General features: G+C 43.1%; 1 long non-coding RNA gene across 2 annotated transcripts in view; it reads left to right on the plus strand.

Annotated features, from left to right (window-relative positions):
• The first annotated feature begins 3,034 nt into the window (after positions 1–3,034).
• Positions 3,035–24,141, plus strand: part of LOC126234491 (uncharacterized) — a 32,516-nt gene continuing 11,409 nt past the window's right edge. For both annotated transcript variants that reach the window (XR_007544735.1, XR_007544737.1), the window contains exon 1: positions 3,035–3,424. This is a non-coding gene — a long non-coding RNA (uncharacterized LOC126234491). The remainder of the gene's footprint in view (positions 3,425–24,141) is intronic.

The raw sequence follows: 24,141 nt of genomic DNA on the forward strand, positions 1-24,141 counted from the left end.
TAAATTATAATACACCGAGTGATATGCACGTAGAGATGTACGAAAACTTAAAACGGGCTCTATCACCTTAACTAATTGTCGCAAAGTGACTGTCACAAGGCAGTTTATTATTTTGAAAGTATTGTTATAGATAGGGACTTAGTAAAAAGAAAGTGTTTTTGATACTTACAGAGGCTTTGGAAATTCAGATTTATCTCGAACAGAGTCTGATTCTCAAATGAGGAGACATCGTATAATGAGAAAATATTTTAATAGTTTTTGTGCTACTTAATTCAACAATGCGGAGTGTGTTAGTATGTTTATTACTCATTGGCGCTGAAACGGCTGGACGGATTCGGATGAAATTTGGAATGGAGATAGATTATATCCTGACTTTAAAAATAGGCTACCATATATATATTAAAGGGATGGGATTGGGAAGACGAAGAAGTATAGCCCACGACGCGCGAATACCCATACTTTAGTCATCCAGTATTTAAGAAGGAGAGCAGTTGGTGACTTGCAATAAACTTTACAACAAATAATATCAAACAGTTACGAAATCTTCCCTCTCTGGCAACGTCCTCAAAATGACGAAAGGAAAAAAAAATCATAGCTTTCTACATTCCCTCTGTTCATGCAGTAAAACTGCCGCATGAAGCATGACATTTGAATTTATTTCTTTTGTACAGCTAACTGTGTTCACGACTTATTTTGGTGACAGTGTTCACATGTACCACTAAATGTACGAGCAAAATTATATCATTGTACGCCATATAATTCAGGAGATGTGACGTCAAATACTGAGATGCAAGAAAAACTGCCGCGTCATGCACGATGTCGAAATTTATTACTTCCATGCTATTAACTCGATTTGCAACACATTCGCTGATGTATCCACATATGTTGCTGAAAGTACCTAGAAAAATATATCATTGTATGACATATAGTTTAGCAGTTATAACGTAGTAAGCAGTGAGTTGCGTGAAAAACTGCCGCATCATGCACAACTTTTTGATTTATTACTTCTTTACTACTAAGTCTGTTCACACTACATTTCGCACACAGTAGGCACACATACCACTGGATGTACCTGCAAAACCACATCATTGTACGACACATAGTTCACGACACATGACGTCATAAACATTGCGCTGCGTGAAAACGAAACCGCAGGGTGAAATTCGCTAGAAATGCAGCTCAAAATATGTGTACAAATGCGCGGGCAAAGTTACGGGTAAAAAGCTCATTCCAAACCCACGCAACGATTTCAACCAAATTTGGTAGACATATGATAAGGGACCATCAAAAAGCTTCCATTTCAGGACGCTGTTGCCCGATATATGCAACGTTGTGCGACTCCGATGCTGGTATATATATAAGCATAGAATTGTGTGCATGGGATCAGTGTGATCTTCGTCTTTCCGACGTGCGTGTGGCAAATTCATAAATGTTAACTATGGCGACGTTGTTACTAAATCCGTCAAATACCGCTAGACATCCATTGGAGAATGAAGAGTGTGTTAGGGGTAGCACGTCTGTCGAAAATCACTTTTGTGGAATGGTGCGACAAGTTACGTGTTGCTTCATGATAACATGTGTCCCTCTATAGCAAAAGTCGTATCGTAGAAGTTAGCCAAGTGGGAAACACTTGGGCGCGCGCCCTATGGTCCTGACCTCAGCCCACGCGATTATCACACCTTCGGCCCCTTAGAAAGTCTATGATTCCTGTCGGACTAGGATGTGCAACAGGTAGTTCTTCACGTAGCAGGACACAGTGTTTTACCAAACCGGTATCTTCAACCTGGGACGTCGGTAGGATGATTACCTCAATGTTCACGGCGATTTTGCCCGATTGGTATACCGATTCTTGGCTGTATGGCCTTCGAACGGAAACTTTTTGATCACCCTTTAGAGTTACAATTTGGCAAGAAATACTGTGGGGGTAAGAATTATCAGCCTCATATGAAGGAGAGTAGGAGATGGACAGACAAAGAGGGGAAAGGAGATGGACGCAGATAGGGGGGAAGAGTTGTACCGACAGAGGGAGAGGTGGAAATGGACAGAGGGTGGGGGGGGGGAGGAAGAAATAGACAGAGAAAGGGAACAGGAGGAGATGGACATGGAGGGTGGAAGACAAGGACATGGACAGAAAAATGAAAGAGGAGGGGATGGACAGGGAGGGGCAAAACGAGATGGACAGATAGAGTGGTAGGAGGAGTTGGACAGAGGGAGGAGGAGATAGGGAAAGGAGAAGGAGGAGATTGACAGGGAGTGAGGAGTAGAGGATGTGGTGCTGGAAAGGGGGTTAGGAGATTGACGAGGGGGAGGGGGAGGAGGATGTGGGCATAGAGAGAAGGAAGGAGCAGGCAGACTAATAGAAGATCGGAATAATTACACACCCGGGCAACGCCGGATACTCAGCTATCTCTAAAGATACGCAGAGAATAAGTCTTGGTACGTTGTCTACAGATATTTACTGCAGGAGATTTCTACTCTCCATACACACAGAGACTGTTATGACCTTTTCCGTGCCGAGCATGTCGCAAACAGTCGTGAAATTATTTGTTCCCTTTTCTGCCACTTTTTGTAATCCGCTAGTCGGTCTCATAGAAGTGTTTTCCGTTAAGTAAATGAGTGAACTGCGAGAAACATGAATATTGTCAGCTTTCCCGATCGCCTCAAAATTTGATGAGCTGTTTTTGTTGATATCGCGCGGTTTGCAGGGCCACAATTAGCTGTTGCAACAAGACTTCCAGGTGACAGCCTTTTTGGCGGCGCGTAAGTGTGCTCAGTGAGTTCCTCCATTAACATCTATTTTCACAAAATACTGTTTAACTGCGGGTAGCACCACACCGTGGTGCGCAACTACTATGATAAATTTCGATACTGTGTAGTAGCTAGTCGTCAGTGACTCCTACGACGCAGCTCCCGCTGTTCCCAGCGCCAGATAATCCTCTGCCACTCTTCTGGCTCACAGAGAGAAAGGGAACAATGCGATGGCCGGCACAATGACGTGGGAGTAGCTGGCAGACAATCGCTATCAGCGGCAGGGAGGGCGTGAGGTCGAGAATACGGGTACAGCAGTCTTGCAGAATACACTGCAAGTGGAATCGACAGGAACAACGGAGTGCAGATACAGGCGGAGCTTGTCTTAACTGAAATCAGTCCCTCAGTGACGATTTAAAGTGTTTCTGCGTGTACGGCCCGACATCGGAACGAGTGCTGTCAATTCAGGTGAGAGAGGAGGTACAGATAATAGAAGTGAACAGTGTATGTTAAAATGGCAAAAACTGTGCGAGTCACCGGATGTGTATCAATAGAAATTGAGAGTTCTAAAAGCAAGTGCTAGTGAACTGTGTCTGCAGAAGGTTGCACATCGCAAACAATGAATACCTTGGAGACGATGAAGTTATCACAGGAGTCAACTTTAGTCGTTAATCAGGTAAATAAAAGAGTAAATGTCGTTAGTACATGGATTATGTAGCCTATATACAGTCAAGTTCTTCATATACACTGCATACCTCTCCACTGTGAAATGTGGTTCTTGGCTCTTAACTGTTTGTTTTCCGCTTAGGCAACTGTGATTAGTGTGTGTATTAGTCAAAAATCAAAGCCATGCTTGGATTCATCCTTACTACCTTCGTCACGTACTCTACGCAACCACACTCAAGTTTAAAGTAGTGCGCGTTGTTACCTATCGAATATTCTGAATTTGCTCATATCATTCGTGGTTAACGTCATTAAATTTTCTGGCGGTGGAGATGAGTGCCAACGCCGACAGAGAAAGAGACGGAACAACTACACTAGCTGTTAAATGTGAATGTTTAAGTTTCCTAAGCAGGGGCACGGTGTGTAGAGGAAGAGAATTCGAGTGTCTACCCCAAAGAAAAGAAGCGAAGTGTTCGGACTAGTATTCCACTGACGACACGCTTCTGGTACTAAGCTGCAGCCTCAGTGATGTTACGAAACCGTACAGAAAAACCAACCTTGCGGAAACTTCACGCAATTTCCTGTGTAAGCCTAGTAACAAGCTCCCAGAAAGTTGTTTAGTGATTCGGATTCGGTTTTAAAAGTACCAGAGGATGAGAGTGCCTAAATGTGAACCATAGGACGCAGTTGTAAACAACATCTTTGCATTTTTGAACTATGATGTATTTTCGTCAATGTGGATTTCATTCCGCTTTTACTGTTTCTCGTCGTGTCAAAAGGGAGAATTTAGAACTGTCGTATAGTAAATTACAGTGAAAGTAGAGATTGAGCAGATAATAGTTTAACATTGTGGATAATTCACCATTTCATAATAATCAGTACGATAAACCACCAACTTCTAGCTTCGAAAAAGTGAAATACAGCCTTGACATACTAGTAATCATATACAGTTTTGATCGTACATTTTCCTCAGAGCTTTTCTTGTAGGTACGCGTGGTTATTACACCACCAGTATTGTTAGAAACTAGGAATCGACTCTCCACACAGATGCTTGGTCTAAAGCAACGATGTAAACTAAAGCCTGCATTTCTTTCTTATCTGCCTACAGCAGTCGTTGCGTAATGATTAAAATAAATTACACGTCAAACGTGATCACATTCAGCGTGCATATTTTTCACTTTCACGGAAGTGTGCTGTGATAATATTACATAGTAAAGTGACCGCAGAAACCGTAGATGAAGCAGTAAATGACTATGGAAAAATTGGAAGGTGACGACTGATACCGTTCGGTCGTATGAATCAACTTAAAGACAAGTGATGTTCAAGAATGATTTTCGTTTGAAAAGTACCTCTAATAGAGAAGAAAAAGCACGTCGAAGCAATGAGTAAAAGGAGAGAGGATGATTATGAATAGAAGAACAATATATTAATAGGAATGGAGAAACGGAGACGCTCGGTGTAGACAACGCTAGGGACGGCGTAGATAGCTGTGTAGTCCACTTGTAAACAGATAGCTCCAGCACCCTCTTTCGTTAACCAAAAGTTTTGTTGCAGCTGCTAGTGTGTAGAGTAGATACAGCTGTATGCCATGAGATGGCTTTTACTCGTTTGTTGAGGTTTACCTAAAGACTGTCCTAGAACTTTTCTCATGTATATCACAAGTTTCATCTGCGAAAACCTGCGTAAATGCCGGGATGCTCTCTGGTTTTGATTCCACTATAAGGCCCATCCCCGGATAATTCAGTCTCAATACAGTGGGAGGCAAGAAGTGTCACTTCTAATAGGATACGGCTATAGAGCACTACGATGTTCAAAAGAATCTTTACCTTCTTATGAAGACGTTAATTTCTCAGAGAATATGATTTTTTTTTTAATGTGGGAGACCACTTGTCAGTCTTACGTATTTGCAGTCAGCCATCATCTCTATTGTTGTGTTATTCTGAAAACGTTTCATGATGACCAACTGCATTGTGTTAACTTCCGTAGCCGAGGTCGCTAACATACTGGGTGGTGATTATTGAGCGGGAATTGGATGGTTTGAATCACCGTGGTGGCAACTGGGTGAACGGTTCCACTAAGACTGAAAGAAATGGAGTGGAGGTACCAAAGCCGGTGGCATTTCAAATGTTCAAATGGGTGTGAAATCTTATGGTACTTAACTGCTAAGGTCATCAGTCCCTAAGCTAAGCTTACACACTACTTAACCTAAATCATCCTAAGGACAAACACACACACCTATGCCCGAGGGAGGACTCGAACCTCCACCGGGACTGATGGGATTTCAACATGACTTTTACCAACGTGTTAATAATGCGTTACAATATCAAGTCTTTGCCTTTAATGTCGTGCGCTATTTTAAAATTCTGTGGCTTTGTATAGTTACACTACGTACACCTGGCGTTGCTAGGAATTGAAAGTTTTTCTGTTCATCTAAGTGCCACTAGAATGCGCCGTCAATAGCTTCGCTTATTTCTTCGAGATTTATTGTAGTTAGTTCGTGAGTTACATGGTCTACGGGTTATTTGAACGATTTCTTTATCGATATGATGAGGGTATAGTCAGTTAACAGGATAAGTATAACGATAATTGTTAACATTGACGAACACCATTTATTTTAGTTCAACTCATATAGTTACACTTAAAATAATTATTTTTCCAGGCTAATAGTTTACATCCAGAAATTCTTCCATGGAATAAAAGTTGTCCAGGAGAAATAATCTTAGGATAGATTTGCAACTTTCTTGGCTATCTGTCATTTTGTGTTATTGAGAAAATGACCAAAAATTTTTGTTGCCGCATATTACACTCCTTTCTGAGCTACTGACGGCTTAAATAATGCGTGATAAATGTCATTTTTGGTCTACTTTTGTGAGTATTGACATCAATTTTCTTCTCAAATTGTGATGTATAATTTATCACGAATTTAATTTGCGAATATATCTACAGTGACTGTGCAGTTAAAATGCCTAATTCCTCGAGGAGGTGCCTACATGACGACCATGCGTGAACATCACGTATTGTTCTTAGTCCTTGCTTTTGTGTAAGCAATACTTTCTTTTCTAGTGATGAGTTACCCCTGAAAATTATTCCCTAATTCATTATTGAGTGGAGATGTCCAAAATATGTCAGGAGGTTGGTTTGTTTATTTTCAAACTAGCAACTATAAGAAGAGCAAAAGTAGCTGAACTTAAAGTTTGTGAAGCTCAGAAATATGCTTCTTCCAGTTGAAGTTTTCACTAGTATGCACTCCCAAAAATTTGCTGATTCTACACCATTTACTGTCTCCTGTTGATGTGCTACATCAACTGATGGATGACTATTTGTTGTACAGAACTGAATATAGTGTGTTTTCTCAACATTTAGGAAGAGTCCATTTTCAGAGACCACTTAATAATTCTTTGAAAACATCATTAAAAGTCTCTTCCGTGACTTTCTCTCTAATGGGATTTGTTGTAACACTAGTTTTATCTGCAAAAAGAACCAATTCTTCTTGTTAAATGTTAAGTGGAAAGTCAGTCACATATACAAGTAATAGGAGTGGTCCCAAAATTGAAACCTGTGGGCCTTTGTGATTAACTCATGTCACTAAAAATTTTCTACCCTTGCAGCGTCGTTTGAATTATTCAACACAACTTTTTACATTATATTTCCTAAGTAAGATTCAAACCAGTTATTTGTAGAGCCGTCGATTGCATAAAATTTTAGTTTTTCTAAGAGTGCAACATGATCCATACAATGAAACGCCTAGGAAGGATCACAAAATATACTAACATTGAGGACTTTTAATATTTAATGAGTGAATGTATAAATAGCATTCTCAGTTGACCAATACTTGTGAAATTCAAACTGCAATATGCCAAATAAATTGTTTCTACTTAAATGTGACACTACTCTTGAGTACATTATTTTTTCGATTTTTTTTAGAAAAAGCTGTCATTAAGGAGACTGGACAGTAATCACCAAGGCTTTCTTGTCACATTTCTCATGAAGAGGTTTAACAGTTGCATACTTTACCCTATCTGGAAAAATTCCCTGCCAGTAGTGCATTGCTTATACCACTAAGGACGTTATTTATTAAATTAGAAAAACTTTTCAGAATTCTGCTTGAAATTTCATCAACACACCATGAGCTTTTGTCTTCTAGAATTTTTTTTATTCTATTAATTTCATTGAAGGATAATGGTGATAATTCTAGTTAGTTAAGATTTTGTGGAATTACATTTTTGATATATTCTTTTGCAACTACAACTCAACCATTTAATCATATTTTTTGCTGCTTCATTTGGATAGTGGTTGTTAATGGTACTCGCAACTTGTGAGTTATTAGTTACAACATTGTAATTTAGTTTAATTGTTATGGTATCTTGTACACTGACAGGCTGTCCTGTCTCCTGCTCGATCATATCCCCTATTATTTTAGTCTTATTACATGCGTTATTAATTTCTTTCAGGACGCGCATACTAAACATTTTAATGACTTACCCTAAAATATTACATTATTTTTTGTAGTATGAAAGTAATGCTGGATGAAAATGAACAAAAATACAATTACCGAAGCATTTATTCTTATCCGTCTCTGCACTGTATTTAGAGTTCTTACATGTACTGAAAAAAATTATGTGTGATGTACACTCCTGGAAATGGAAAAAAGAACACATTGACACCGGTGTGTCAGACCCACCATACTTGCTCCGGACACTGCGAGAGGGCTGTACAAGCAATGATCACACGCACGGCACAGCGGACACACCAGGAACCGCGGTGTTGGCCGTCGAATGGCGCTAGCTGCGCAGCATTTGTGCACCGCCGCCGTCAGTGTCAGCCAGTTTGCCGTGGCATACGGAGCTCCATCGCAGTCTTTAACACTGGTAGCATGCCGCGACAGCGTGGACGTGAACCGTATGTGCAGTTGACGGACTTTGAGCGAGGGCGTATAGTGGACATGCGGGAGGCCGGGTGGACGTACCGCCGAATTGCTCAACACGTGGGGCGTGAGGTCTCCACAGTACATCGATGTTGTCGCCAGTGGTCGGCGGAAGGTGCACGTGCCCGTTGACCTGGGACCGGACCGCAGCGACGCACGGATGCACGCCAAGACCGTAGGATCCTACGCAGTGCCGTAGGGGACCGCACCGCCACTTCCCAGCAAATTAGGGACACTGTTGCTCCTGGGGTATCGGCGAGGACCATTTGCAACCGTCTCCATGAAGCTGTGCTACGGTCCCGCACACCGTTAGGCCGTCTTCCGCTCACGCCCCAACATCGTGCAGCCCGCCTCCAGTGGTGTCGCGACAGGCGTGAATGGAGGGACGAATGGAGACGTGTCGTCTTCAGCGATGAGAGTCGCTTCCGCCTTGGTGCCAATGATGGTCGTATGCGTGTTTGGCGCCGTGCAGGTGAGCGCCACAATCAGGACTGCATACGACCGAGGCACACAGGGCCAACACCCGGCATCATGGTGTGGGGAGCGATCTCCTACACTGGCCGTACACCACTGGTGATCGTCGAGGGGACACTGAATAGTGCACGGTACATCCAAACCGTCATCGAACCCATCGTTCTACCATTCCTAGACCGGCAAGGGAACTTGCTGTTCCAACAGGACAATGCACGTCCGCATGTATCCCGTGCCACCCAACGTGCTCTAGAAGGTGTAAGTCAACTACCCTGGCCAGCAAGATCTCCGGATCTGTCCCCCATTGAGCATGTTTGGGACTGGATAAAGCGTCGTCTCACGCGGTCTGCACGTCCAGCACGAACGCTGGTCCAACTGAGGCGCCAGGTGGAAATGGCATGGCAAGCCGTTCCACAGGACTACATCCAGCATCTCTACGATCGTCTCCATGGGAGAATAGCAGCCTGCATTGCTGCGAAAGGTGGATATACACTGTACTAGTGCCGACATTGTGCATGCTCTGTTGCCTGTGTCTATGTGCCTGTGGTTCTGTCAGTGTGATCATGTGATGTATCTGACCCCAGGAATGTGTCAATAAAGTTTCCCCTTCCTGGGACAATGAATTCACGGTGTTCTTATTTCAATTTCCAGGAGTGTATATTATTTAGATGACTACATAGCACTTACATAAATTTCAGTTTGCAGCCACGACAAAACACACACGCAATACAGAAAAATAGTCCCCCACGTGGATCCTTCACCAACTAATCAAATTCTCACCTTTCATAACTCACACTGAATACCTTCAAACAATCTACACTATCCGCAAACTCGACTTCAATAATTATACTGTTTCCTCTGTAATTTCCAATCTTAGTACCCCACCGCGCCTCTAACGACAGATTCCACCAATTCTGCTCCTGCACGTTCTCCTCAATCTCTCCCAAAATGAGTGAGGTGGTGCAGTGCTTAGCAGGCTGGACCCGCATTCGGGAAGACGACTCTTCAAATCTGCGTCCGGCTATGTAGATTTAGGTTATCCGCGATTACCCTACATGGGTTCAGGTAAATGCTGGGACGCTTTCTTTGAAAGGGCAGGGACGATTTCTTTCCCCATCGTTGAAACGTTCCGACCTTCCCCTCCGTCTCTAATGACCTCGATATGGATGGGACGTTAAACCCTAATATTTCTCGCTTTCTTTCGCTTCCAACGAAATTTCAACCGACTCTCTCTCCCAGACTATAAACTCCACCCCGATATTTACCCGTCCTACCAAATATAAATCCACCTCATTACGTGTCCCTTTTCGTTTCCTTCTTATCTATTCATACCCCTTCTCCCCATTCCCTTCTTTGCCTAACTCTATTGTTCCCTTCAAATTATGGTCTTGCCAACACCTCCATCTAATTTATTTTACACGCCTGTCTTGAAAAAAAAAATAAAATAAAGTGTCAAAATATGATCACGGACTAATTTTCGGACTTTATGTCCTCAATTGATAAACCTCCAACTACTCCTCCCTGCTTGTCTCACAACATCCACACCTTCAGCGATACCACCTACCAGTCCTCCACCCTTACATCCCCTCCCTCTTATCCTTCTCGACGCTCAACTAGTTTCCCCTTTAACAACAGGCGAGCTTTCGCAGAACAGGTCGTTCAAGTTTTAGTGACGACTGTCACTGCTGCTTTAACACCAGTGTTCAACGTCGTGTTTTTAATGTTTTACATATATTGCTATTTTTTATTATTCCTGTTTGAAATTAATAACGAAGAAAATCAAGTTTCTTTTATGTGAAACCTTCCTTTACCTTTACCTCTTAGATGCAATTCGAGGAAAGTGGGCATCGCGTCAAGAGCAGATTTCATCTACTCCCTTCTCTGACATCATAATCATCATTAATAACAACTTGAATAAATACACTGCATACACATACACCATATAGTTACACATGTCACGTACTAATGCAGCAGAAGTAGCGGCCATTCGAAAGGCTTGCACTAGGTACTTACCCTCACGAAAAATAAGTAACCAAATAATCCCTAGTAGTTGTCATGGCAGCTCAGCCAATGAAGGAAGGAGACACAATCTGAGCTATGGCAAGACATCATCTGTGTAGTGACATTACTATTTAAATCATCAAGAGAAAACTTACGTGACAGACATGAAGATTATACGTAGTTCTCTTTGCATCATTACGTTAATAAAAATGCGAGCTTGAAAGGGTTTCTTAGTATAATTTTGATGATTCCGAAGGAAATGTAACTCGTGTATGATAGCCAACAGAGGAGCGGATTTCTTGCTGTTGCCTCAGTAAATGGAATTTTCCATCAAGTTTCAAAGAGTGAACGGCAGAGTTTAGATATGAGTGTAAATTTAAACGACAAACTGATACGAACGGTACGCCGTCGTCTGGTGTTTTTTGGGTCGTTTGCATAAGCATGTTCTCTGGCAGTATCTTAACCAGCGCCATGGAGGGTATCGGGACGATGGACAGGGCGCGACCTCGGTGACCAGAATTATCTTCCAACGGGTGTTTAATCTTCCTTAATAGTTAATTACTGTCGCGAATATCTTTGCTCCGCGGACATATTTGCGCTAGTTGGACCTTTCGCTGTGGTTTCAATATGGGCTACTACCAAGTAGAGAGTTTCGTCCAGTCGCTAATGCAAGTGTCTGGCTCTCCACTTTATCTTTCTGTCGTTTGGAAACTACTTAAAACGTCAGTAATGAAAACTCTAAAATTATTCTGAATTTCGGTCCACACCCTAAAGCCTTCTTCGTGGTTGTTATTCTCTACTTCTTTCCAAAAAAATCATGTAAATACGCCAGATGCGACGTTGTTTCTGACAACATTGTTTCAGATACTAGTCGAAGTGACCTATATGTTACCACAGAAAAAAGACGCAATTTAAAAGTAATCACGCCCACAAATGTGTTAAACAAATAGTGTGGTATGGAAGCGCAAAACTTCGAATGGAACTCTTGTAGAACTTTATTGTAGAAACGAGAAGCTGCCTCTACCAGTTTGTGGCACTTCTTGCTACAGACTTCTGTAAGAAGTCCGTAATCGGGCTATTTGAGTGTCTGTATGTAGAACTCAACCTTTCTTCGACAGGGTACCAGGAGGGGGAGGGTGGCGGACCCGTAGCCCCGGCCTCCTCCAACCTCCGGAGAAGACCCACCGTACACATTCGATAGCAGGCTGAGTGAACCCAGCGCAGTTTTGGAGGGACTGAAACGAGGAAAACCCTGCGCCCCCATCCGGTATTGAACCCTGTATCTCCAGGGCCGGAGACTATCGCTCTACCCGCCAGGCCGCAACGCAAACATCACTGATACACGAATTTAATTATCGCTGCCAGTACCACAATACAGCAGTTTAAAAGCTTTTCCGATACTGACAACCATAAGAAGTGATAATACACTGAATGCATTTTATGGACCAGCATGGTTCATGATCCGGCATAGCAATTAATTTTAGATTGTGAGAGTTCCATGAAACTCTGCTGCAGAATTACGAATGGAGCGAGTCAGGAGCTCGCGATTAATGCATGTACACTTCTTACTGGCGTATTCCCGTCTCTTGCGGAGGCTCGCTATCAGCAAGATGGGATGCCTTTGTAAAAATATGTGAAATAAATAGACGAATCGCACCACTGAAGTGATTTATTCATATTTTGACAACCGGCGTTAGGGTTCAAGTGTTCCACGAAAGAGATCTCACCCTAATGTAGTTCACGAGGGTAGTTTTTTAACAGCTTTAGACATAAAACGCCATAGTATTGTCTTATGTAGAACACGCATCATACTGTAGCTTCGGCTACTCGATTTTCAGAATATCGTACATCTCTTCGCAGTACAAGCACTTGATTGACTTTTCCGATCAAATGCGGAAGAACCGGCTGTCCCGAAGTTTCGACTATTTCTAATACGGCGATGAACAGTAGTAAAATAGAAAACAATGTATCATCATCATACGTGGATCGCAGTTGAGATAAATGTACTACATTGAAGTGCCTAACCGTTTGGTTCTACAAAAAAATCCTGTTTCAAATTCCGAATTTCTATGCACTTGCAACTGTGAAATTTGAGTGCTGTGACGAGCAAGGTATACAGAACACTTCCTTGGAACAAATTTTCGTGGTAATCTATAAGCGGGCTGCGTAAGATGTTGTAATAAGTGCTTTACAGTTCATTGGTGTGGGAATGTAGTGCAATAAATGTTCAAAACAGGAGAATTGTGTCGGACCTGTTTCTGACAAGTACTTGGTGGGTATAACTAACATAAATTAATAAAAAATTCATTTACACATATTGTATTTATTCGTCTGAACATCTATGTCAATGATAGTGTGTTATAGAACGCGTCATAACATAGCCTACACAGAACATATTTAAAAAAAGAAACACAGAATAGTAAAAAAAGGTAACTATAAAATTCTAGATGAAGATTTTACTAATAAATGAAAAACATCTTTTCAGGAATGACTACAACCAGTCCTCTTTTGTGTTAATATAATTCTTATTTTCCAACTACCTGTACCAAGTCGCCTGCGACTCGTCACAAGGTGGTACATTTCTTAGTAATAGCTCGTAGCAGAACAGTCACTTGATTTCACAGGATTACTTTTGATCCAAAAATTATTTTGGAATACATTTTCTACGTTTGTCAGTTATGTTTAATAAATTATATTCTGTTGGAAAACAATTTTTGCATGGAAAGAGGTTTCCAGGAGAAAAGCCAGTACTTGAAAGTTGCCGTCTTTTTCCAACAGCCTTCAAGTCAAAATTAAATAAAACAGTCATTATGGACGTGAACGTATATTTATTGCATATTTAGAAAAATTGCCCTCATTCACAAAATATGTGTATTTTACTCTATTTTGGCGCGGAGCATTTCAGTAGTGCCTGACCAGAATTCGATTTACGACGATAAAGTCCTTTACATCCACTGCAACGGTTTGACAACTGAAATAAAACATAAGTTTCTTCCTAAAAGCGGTCTTTCAGAGCTCGCTAACGTCACAGTGGAAAAACTGCCGGCGGTGAAGTTCAATCGTTAATGTTGCTCGTTCTAAAGTGCAGGTCATGATATCGCTGCAATAGTCTAAATTAGTACTGCACATATAAAATACTCAACTTGCCATGTGGCAAGGAGAATTTAACAATCTGGTAATGCGTGGAGAGATATGGAGACTGCTTCGAGTAACAGCCACTACTCCTCGGTTAACTGGCAGATTTTGTACCCGGGCGTGGACGGCCTACGGAACATCCTTCTTTGAGGAGATAGTGCCCACGGCTGCCTCTAGTAGCCATACCCATCAGGCTTACTGAAACTAATCACTGCACTCTCATTTGGGACTTCGCAGTGACCTCATAATTTTCATTTGAAGGGAAACCTAATAAGATACAGGGTTTTCAGCTGACCCTACCGATGTTGTTTAAAGCAACCTCCAACGTTACTCGTATATCTGGCCTTCAAAAACAACGTGCGACATTTTCATATTCTATCGCTCGCTACGGGCAAACTGTTAGCGCTAGAAAAAATAAACAGAAATTTAATGCAATTAAATTTTGTAAAAAAATAGTACAAACCCAAGCTTCAAACGCAGCCTCACTCCCACGCTCAGCCCCCACCGGTCAGGATTTCTAGTGTGTTGTTCATGGCACTCCCTCCAACCAATGTACAAAAATTTGCGACTGCACGAAATATTTTCCACATTGCATCTTGTTTGATCTTCATCGAATGGCCTTATTTCACCACCGGCTTACTCGAGCACTTACAAATTGTAAAAATGACGTTTTTGTACATTTTACTTAACAGTTTTGTGAATTTTAACAGCATAAAATAAACAATTACATTATTGTATCCCTCAGACCTTCTGACTACGACACTACTGTCCTAATAAGGGTTAAGTTTGGATCGAACTGACAAAGTATTTAGTTTTAGTGTAACGTTTGCAAAAGTCGTTTTTCTTTCATTGCCTTTCGCTAAAGATCTCATTCAAAACTGCAAAAATATTACTTCACCTTATAGAAATATTACCAAATAATGTTTCTTTCTATTATAGTAACAGAAATAATAATTACGTAATGTACGTGGCATCACGTGAGCTGCGCTTGTGGCAACAGCCTGAGGGAAGCTTTGCTCTCGTAATGAAAACCCTCCCGCGGTGTGCCTTACTATTATCACGGACTGAGGCTGGGCAGGCCACACTTGCTTCCCTACAACTTACTGCTATCAGACGCTCTTATCTAAACTAAGACTGAGAAAACTGTCTCTCCTTGTTCAATTCATATTGACATTAAGAAAATCGTTTGTACATTTTGTCATAACATCATTCTAATATTTCTAGTTCTAAACCTTAGATTCTGTTATAGAAGCTCATACAGAAAATACCAGTCTTTTACTTTACAATATTTCAAATTTATTACATCTTAAAACTCTTTATTGACGAGTGGAAATCAGCTATGGTCAGCTTACAAACACACAGGGTATTTGAAGCAATCAAGACGCTATGTTGATGGTACGGGGATTCCATAAATTGTCTTTACAACTTAAGACTTAAATATCTTTGAAACTGTTGTTGTTGTGCTCTTCAGCCCAGACACTGGTTTGAGGCAGCACGCCATGCTACTCTATCCTGTGCAAGCTTCTTCATCTCTCGCCGCGCCCGGGTTCCCGGGTTCGATTCCCGGCGGGGTCATGGATTTTCTCTGCCTCGTGATGACTGGGTGTTGTTTGATGTCCTTACGTTAGTTAGGTTTAAGTAGTTCTAAGTTCTAGGGGACTGATGACCATAGATGTTAAGTCCCGTAGTGCTCAGAGCCATTTTTTTCTTCATCTCCAAATAACTACTGCACCCTACATCCTTCTGAATCTCTTGGTTTCCCTCTACGCACCCTAACTACTGCACCCTACATCCTTCTGACTCTCTTGGTTTCCCTCTACGATTTTTACCTTCCATGCTGCCCTCCAACACTAAATTGGTGATCCCTTGATGCCTCTGAAAATGTCCTACCAACCGATCCCTTCTTCTAGTCAAGTTGTGCCACACATTCCTCTTCTCCTCAGTTCTATTCAGTAACTCATCATTAGTTATTTAATTGATCTACTCATCTAATCTTCAGCATTTTTCTGTAGCACCACATTTCGAAAGCTTCTATTCTCTTCTTATCGAAACTATTTATCGTCCATGTTCCACATCTATACATGGCTATACTACATAGAAATACTTTCAGAAAAGACGTCCTGACATTTAAATCTATACTCGATGTTAGTAAATCTCTCTTCTTCAGAAACGCTTTCCTTACCATTGCCAGTCTACATTTTATATCCTCTCCACTTCGACCATCATTAGTTATTTTGCTCCCAAAATAGCAAAACTCGTCTACTACTTTAAGTGTCTCATCCCTAATCTAATTCCCTCAGCATCACCTACTTTAATTACACTACATTCAATTATCCTAGTTTTGCTTTTGTTGATGTTCATCTTATATCCTCCTTTGAGGATACTGTCTATTCCGTTCTTCTGCTCTCCCAGGTCCTTTGTTGTCTCTGACAGAATTACGATGTCATTGGGAAACCTCAAAGTTTTTATTTCTTTTCAATGGATGTTAATTCCGACTCTAAATTTTTCTTTTGTTTCCATTACTGCTTGCTCAATATATACTTCATTTCCATAATATTGCCCTCACGTATATCGCCCTTGTACAGACCTCTGTTTACTGTTTCGACCATTCTGATTTCCCTTCTTTGCTTAGAACTGGTTTTCCATTTGAGCTCTTGATATTCACACAGGTGGTTCTCTTTTCTCCAAAGGTCTCTTTAATTTTCCTGTAGGCAGTATCTATTTTACCCCTAGTGATATATGCCTCTACATCCTTACTTTGAAACTATACTAGATATTAACAAGTAGTTTACAGCATGTGATAAAATACACCATAAAGTTTTTTGTCTTTCAGGTAACGCAATTTTGACGCAGAATTGAACTTGAAAATCTGATAAAATGTGTACGACACAGAAGAAAGCTCAATGTGTGGCCTGGTTCATACAGACGACGTCCGATACGCAAGTGCCACGAAACTTCCGAACACGATATGATAAAGAACCACCATCCGGACCAATCATTCGGTCTTGGAACGTCGTTTATGGAAACAGGTGGTGTTCTCCATATAAAGAGGCGGGTCGACCATCTGGTTCAGGCGCCGACGTGTATAAGCCACGGTAGGCGTTTGCAATGAGGTCGACAAAATCGGTGCGCACGGCGGCCAGCGAGTTGGAAACGAGACGATCAACAGTGCACAATGTCTTGCATAAGAGGTTACGGCTATATCCCTGCAAGTTGCCGCTGCTTCAGGCATTAAAGCTTGCGGACGAGCCTCAGCGGAAATAGTTTGTAGTGAATATGCTAGGCAAGACTGATAAACATTTCTTGTATCCGGAAAACTGAATCTTCATAACGTTCGTGTATGGGGTTCACATACAGTGGAAAGAGACAGTCCTTAGGTCAATTTTCGGTGCTGGCTTATGCACAGTTGCATCATTGGTCCACTCTTTTTCAGCGAGTCTCCCAACGGTGGTGTTTACTTGCACGTGTTACAAGGATTTGTTGCAACCCAACTGGAACGCCTGCAGTCTAATGTCATATTCCATCAGGATGAAGCACCACCCGCTTGGTCCCTAAATGTTCAGCAATTTCTAGTTGAAAAGTGTCCGGATAGGCGGATTGAACGAGACTGTCTAATTCAATGGCCGCCCCGATCACCTGACCTCACACCACTAGGTTTACTCCTGTGGGGCTTTCTAAAGGATCTGGCGTACCGAACGGAGGTTAGGGACCTACAGGACTTGAAGCCATACATTCACAATGTAGTTGAAAGTGTCACGGTGGAGATCTTGAATCGTACTCGGAGAGAAATGGAATTCCGACTAGACATTATCCGTGCCTCTAAGGGTGCACACGTTGATGTCTAGGAATGAGAAAAGAAAACCTTATGACTTACCTTATCACATGTTGAAAACCATTTGTTAATAGCTAACATAGTTTTAAGGGTTAAAAGACTTAAGTTATAAAGACAATTGATGAACACAATAGTAAATTTGCTTGTTTAGTCAATAAGAGAAAGACACTGGATCGCCTTGATTGTGAGAGGCGATGGGGATCACACTAAACAAACATGTCTAACGTATTATTAAGATGACCACGTGATCACCTGTTTAACCTTATCGCTCGTTGTGTACCATGTTCTCCTTAAAGTGGTCTACCGGATTCGTAAGTCGTTGTGCAGTATTTAAAACAATGAAATTCGGGCCAGTTTCCGGTTTCGCAGGCAAATTCATGCTGTTACTACTGATGAAGACCGGTATTACATGTAGATGAGTTACTTGTTGTAAATTCAGAAGCATAACTGATGTGTGATATTCACCATCCACCGTCTATTCTTTCTTATCACCTAGAAAAACTTTGATATTCTCTCTAAATACGTGAGCACGATAGGTGTGGTATTTAACTATGGAGGATGGTTATAAACAGTCTGAAAAGTTTGTAAAGATGTAGCATGATAGACTGTGCTGACCATTAATTGTTAAGAAAGTCGCACGTTTCCGATTTAATTAGCCTTGAAGTTAGCTAATCAGGCCGTCGCTCACAAATTCAAGTGGCTCGCCAGATATACACTACTGGCCATTAAAATTGCTGCACCACGAAGATGACGTGCTACAGACGCGAAATTTAACCGACAGGAAGAAGATGCTGTGATATGCAAATGATTAGCTATTCAGAGCATTCACACAAGGTTGGCGCCGGTGGCGACACCTATAACGTGCAGACATGAGGAAAGTTTCCAACCGATTTCTCATACACAAACAGCAGTTGACCGGCGTTGCCTGGGGACACGTTGTTGTGATGCCACGTGTAAGGAGGAGAAATGAGTACCATCACGTTTCCGACTTTGATAAAGGTCAGATTGTAGGCTATCGCCATTGCGATACAGGGTTGTCCATTGATCGTGACCGGACCAAATATCTCACGAAATAAGCGTCAAACGAAAAAACTACAAAGAACGAAACTTGTCTAGCTTGAAGGGGGAAACCAGATGGCGCTATGGTTGGCCCGCTAGATGGCACTGCCATAGGTCAAACGGATATCAACTAAGTTTCTTTAAATAGGAACCCCCATTTTTTATTTCATATTCGTGTAGTACGTAAAGAAATATGAATGTTTTAGATGGAACACTTTTTTCGCTTTGTGATAGATGGCGCTGTAATAGTCACAAACATATGGCTCACAATTTTAGAGGAACAGTTGGTAACAGGTAGGTTTTTTAAATTAAAATACAGAACGTAGGTACGTTTGAACATTTTATTTCGGTTGTTCCAATGTGATACATGTACCTTTGTGAACTTACCATTTCTGAGAACGCATGCTGTTACAGCGTGATTACCTGTAAATACCACATTAATGCAATAAATGCTCAAAATGATGTCCGTCAACCTCAATGCATTTGGCAATTCGTGTAACGACATTCCTCTCAACAGCGAGTAGTTCGCCTTCCGTAATGTTCGCACATGCATTGAAATGCGCTGACGCATATTGTCAGGCGTTGTCGGTGGATCACGATGGCAAATATCCTTCAACTTTCCCCACAGAAAGAAATCCGGGGACGTCAGATCCGGTGAACGTGCGGGCCATGGTATGGTGTTTCGACGACCAATCCACCTGTCTTGAAATATGCTATTCAATACCGCATCAACTGCACGCGAGCTATGTGCCGGACATCCATCATGTTGGAAGTACATCGCCATTCTGTCATGCAGTGAAACATCTTGTAGTAATTTCGGTAGAACATTACGTAGGAAATCAGCATACATTGCACCAGTTAGATTGCCATCGATAAAATGGGGGCCATTATCCTTCCTCCCATAATGCCGCACCATACATTAACCCACCGTCGCTTATGTTCCACTTATCGCAGCCATCGTGGATTTTCCGTTGCCCAATAGTGCATATTATGCCGGTTTACGTTACCGCTGTTGGTGAATGACGCTCCGTCGCTAAATAGAACGCGTGCAAAAAATACACTCCTGGAAATGGAAAAAAGAACACATTGACACCGGTGTGTCAGACCCACCATACTTGCTCCGGACACTGCGAGAGGGCTGTACAAGCAATGATCACACGCACGGCACAGCGGACACACCAGGAACCGCGGTGTTGGCCGTCGAATGGCGCTAGCTGCGCAGCATTTGTGCACCGCCGCCGTCAGTGTCAGCCAGTTTGCCGTGGCATACGGAGCTCCATCGCAGTCTTTAACACTGGTAGCATGCCGCGACAGCGTGGACGTGAACCGTATGTGCAGTTGACGGACTTTGAGCGAGGGCGTATAGTGGACATGCGGGAGGCCGGGTGGACGTACCGCCGAATTGCTCAACACGTGGGGCGTGAGGTCTCCACAGTACATCGATGTTGTCGCCAGTGGTCGGCGGAAGGTGCACGTGCCCGTCGACCTGGGACCGGACCGCAGCGACGCACGGATGCACGCCAAGACCGTAGGATCCTACGCAGTGCCGTAGGGGACCGCACCGCCACTTCCCAGCAAATTAGGGACACTGTTGCTCCTGGGGTATCGGCGAAGACCATTCGCAACCGTCTCCATGAAGCTGGGCTACGGTCCCGCACACCGTTAGGCCGTCTTCCGCTCACGCCCCAACATCGTGCAGCCCGCCTCCAGTGGTGTCGCGACAGGCGTGAATGGAGGGACGGATGGAGACGTGTCGTCTTCAGCGATGAGAGTCGCTTCTGCCTTCGTGCCAATGATGGTCGTATGCGTGTTTGGCGCCGTGCAGGTGAGCGCCACAATCAGGACTGCATACGACCGAGGCACACAGGGCCAACACCCGGCATCATGGTGTGGGGAGCGATCTCCTACACTGGCCGTACACCACTGGTGATCGTCGAGGGACACTGAATAGTGCACGCTACATCCAAACCGTCATCGAACCCATCGTTCTACCATTTCTAGACCGGCAAGGGAACTTGCTGTTCCAACAGGACAATGCACGTCCGCATGTATCCCGTGCCACCCAACGTGCTCTAGAAGGTGTAAGTCAACTACCCTGGCCAGCAAGATCTCCGGATCTGTCCCCCATTGAGCATGTTTGGGACTGGATAAAGCGTCGTCTCACGCGGTCTGCACGTCCAGCACGAACGCTGGTCCAACTGAGGCGCCAGGTGGAAATGGCATGGCAAGCCGTTCCACAGGACTACATCCAGCATCTCTACGATAGTCTCCATGGGAGAATAGCAGCCTGCATTGCTGCGAAAGGTGGATATACACTGTACTAGTGCCGACATTGTGCATGCTCTGTTGCCTGTGTCTATGTGCCTGTGGTTCTGTCAGTGTGATCATGTGATGTATCTGACCCCAGGAATGTGTCAATAAAGTTTCCCCTTCCTGGGACAATGAATTCACGGTGTTCTTATTTCAATTTCCAGGAGTGTATGTCATCGTCCCATAATTTCTCTTGTGCCCAGTGGCAGAACTGTACACGACGTTAAAAGTCGTCACCATGCAATTCCTGTTGCATAGAAATATTGTACGGGTGTAATCGATGTTGATGTAGCATTCTCAACATCGAAGTTTTTCAGATTCCAGATTCTCGCGCAATTTGTCTACTACTGATGTGTGGATTAGCCGCGACAGAAGCTAAAACACCTACGTGTTGTTGTTGTTGTGGTCTTCAGTCCTGAGACTGGTTTGACGCAGCTCTCCATGCTACTCTATCCTGTGCAAGCTTCTTCATCTCCCAGTACCTACTGCAACCTACATCCTTCTGAATCTGCTTAGTGTATTCATCTCTTGGTCTCCCCATACGATTTTTACCCTCCACGCTGCCCTCCAATACTAAATTGGTGATCCCTTGATGCTTCAGAACATGTCCTACCAACCGATCCCTTCTTCTGGTCAAGTTGTGCCACAAACTCCTCTTCTTCCCAATCCTATTCAGTACCTCCTCATTAGTTATGTGATCTACCCATCTAATCTTCAGCATTCTTCTGTAGCACCACATTTCGAAAGCTTCTATTCTCTTCTTGTCCAAACTATTTACCGTCCGTGTTTCACTTCCATACATGGCTACACTCCATACAAATACTTTCAGAAATGACTTCCGGACACTTACATCTATACTCGATGTTAACAAATTTCTCTTCTTCAGAAACGCTTTCCTTGCCATTGCCAGTCTACATTTTATATCCTCTCTACTTCGACCATCATCAGTTATTTTTCTCCCCAAATAGCAAAACTCCTTTACTACTTTAAGTGTCTCATTTCCTAATCTAATACCCTCAACATCACCCGACTTAATTCGACTACATTCCATTAACCTCGTTTCGCTTTTGTTGATGTTCATCTTATATCCTCCCTTCAAGACACCATCCATTCCGTTCAACTGCTCTTCCAAGTCCTTTGCTGTCTTTGACAGAATTACAATGTCATCGGCAAACCTCAAAGTTTTTATTTCTTCTCCATGGATTTTAATACCTACTCCGAATTTTTCTTTTGTTTCCTTTACTGCTTGCTCAATATACAGATTGAATAACATCGGGGTGAGGCTACAACCCTGTCTTACTCCCTTCCCAACCACTGCTTCCCTTTCATGTCCCTCGACTCTTATAACTGCCATCTGGTTTCTGTACAAATTGTAAATAGCCTTTCGCTCCCTGTTTTTTACCCCTGCCACCTTTAGAATTTGAAAGAGAGTATTCCAGTTAACATTGTCAAAAGCTTTCTCTAAGTCTACAAATGCTAGAAACGTAGGTTTGCCTTTCCTTAATCTTTCTTCTAAGATAAGTCTTAAGGTCAGTATTGCCTCACGTGTTCCAGTATTTCTACGGAATCCAAACTGATCTTCCCCGAGGTCGGCTTCTACTAGTTTTTCAATTCGTCTGTAAAGAATTCGCGTTAGTATTTTGCAGCCGCGGCTTATTAAACTGATAGTTCAGTAATTTCCACATCTGTCAACACCTGCTTTCTTTGGGATTGGAATTATTATATTCTTCCAGAATGAGATTTTCACTCTGCAGCGGAGTGTGCGCTGATATGAAACTTCCTGGCAGATTAAAACTGTGTGCCCGACCGAGACTCGAACTCGGGACCTTTGCCTTTCGCGGGCAAGTGCTCTACCAACTGAGCTACCGAAGCACGACTCACGCCCGGTACCCACAGCTTTACTTCTGCCAGTACCTCGTCTCTTACCTTCCCAACTTTACAGAAGCTCTCCTGCGAACCTTGCAGAACTAGCACTCCTGAAAGAAAGGATATTGCGGAGACATGGCTTAGCCACAGCCTGGGGGATGTTTCCAGAATGAGATTTTCACTCTGCAGCGGAGTGTGCGCTGATATGAAACTTCCTGGCAGATTAAAACTGTGTGCCCGACCGAGACTCGAACTCGGGACCTTTGCCTTTCGCGGGCAAGTGCTCTACCAACTGAGCTACCGAAGCACGACTCACGCCCGGTACCCACAGCTTTACTTCTGCCAGTACCTCGTCTCCTACCTTCCCAACTTTACAGAAGCTCTCCTGCGAACCTTGCAGAACTAGCACTCCTGAAAGAAAGGATATTGCGGAGACATGGCTTAGCCACAGCCTGGGGGCTTTATTTCTGCCAGTAGCTGTGGGTACCGGGCGTGAGTCGTGCTTCGGTAGCTCAGTTGGTAGAGCACTTGCCCGCGAAAGGCAAAGGTCCCGAGTTCGAGTCTCGGTCGGGCACACAGTTTTAATCTGCCAGGAAGTTTCATATCAGCGCACACTCCGCTGCAGAGTGAAAATCTCATTCTGGAAACATCCCCCAGGCTGTGGCTAAGCCATGTCTCCGCAATATCCTTTCTTTCAGGAGTGCTAGTTCTGCAAGGTTCGCAGGAGAGCTTCTGTAAAGTTGGGAAGGTAGGAGACGAGGTACTGGCAGAAGTAAAGCTGTGGGTACCGGGCGTGAGTCGTGCTTCGGTAGCTCAGTTGGTAGAGCACTTGCCCGCGAAAGGCAAAGGTCCCGAGTTCGAGTCTCGGTCGGGCACACAGTTTTAATCTGCCAGGAAGTTTCATATCAGCGCACACTCCGCTGCAGAGTGAAAATCTCATTCTGGAAACATCCCCCAGGCTGTGGCTAAGCCATATCTCCGCAATATCCTTTCTTTCAGGAGTGCTAGTTCTGCAAGGTTCGCAGGAGAGCTTCTGTAAAGTTGGGAAGGTAGGAGACGAGGTACTTTATTATATTCTTCTTGAAGTCTGAGGGTATTTCGCCTGTTTCATACATCTTGCTCACCAGATGGT

The sequence above is a fragment of the Schistocerca nitens genome, chromosome 2 (assembly GCF_023898315.1).
Source record: "Schistocerca nitens isolate TAMUIC-IGC-003100 chromosome 2, iqSchNite1.1, whole genome shotgun sequence".
Classification (NCBI taxonomy): Eukaryota; Metazoa; Arthropoda; class Insecta; order Orthoptera; family Acrididae; genus Schistocerca; species Schistocerca nitens.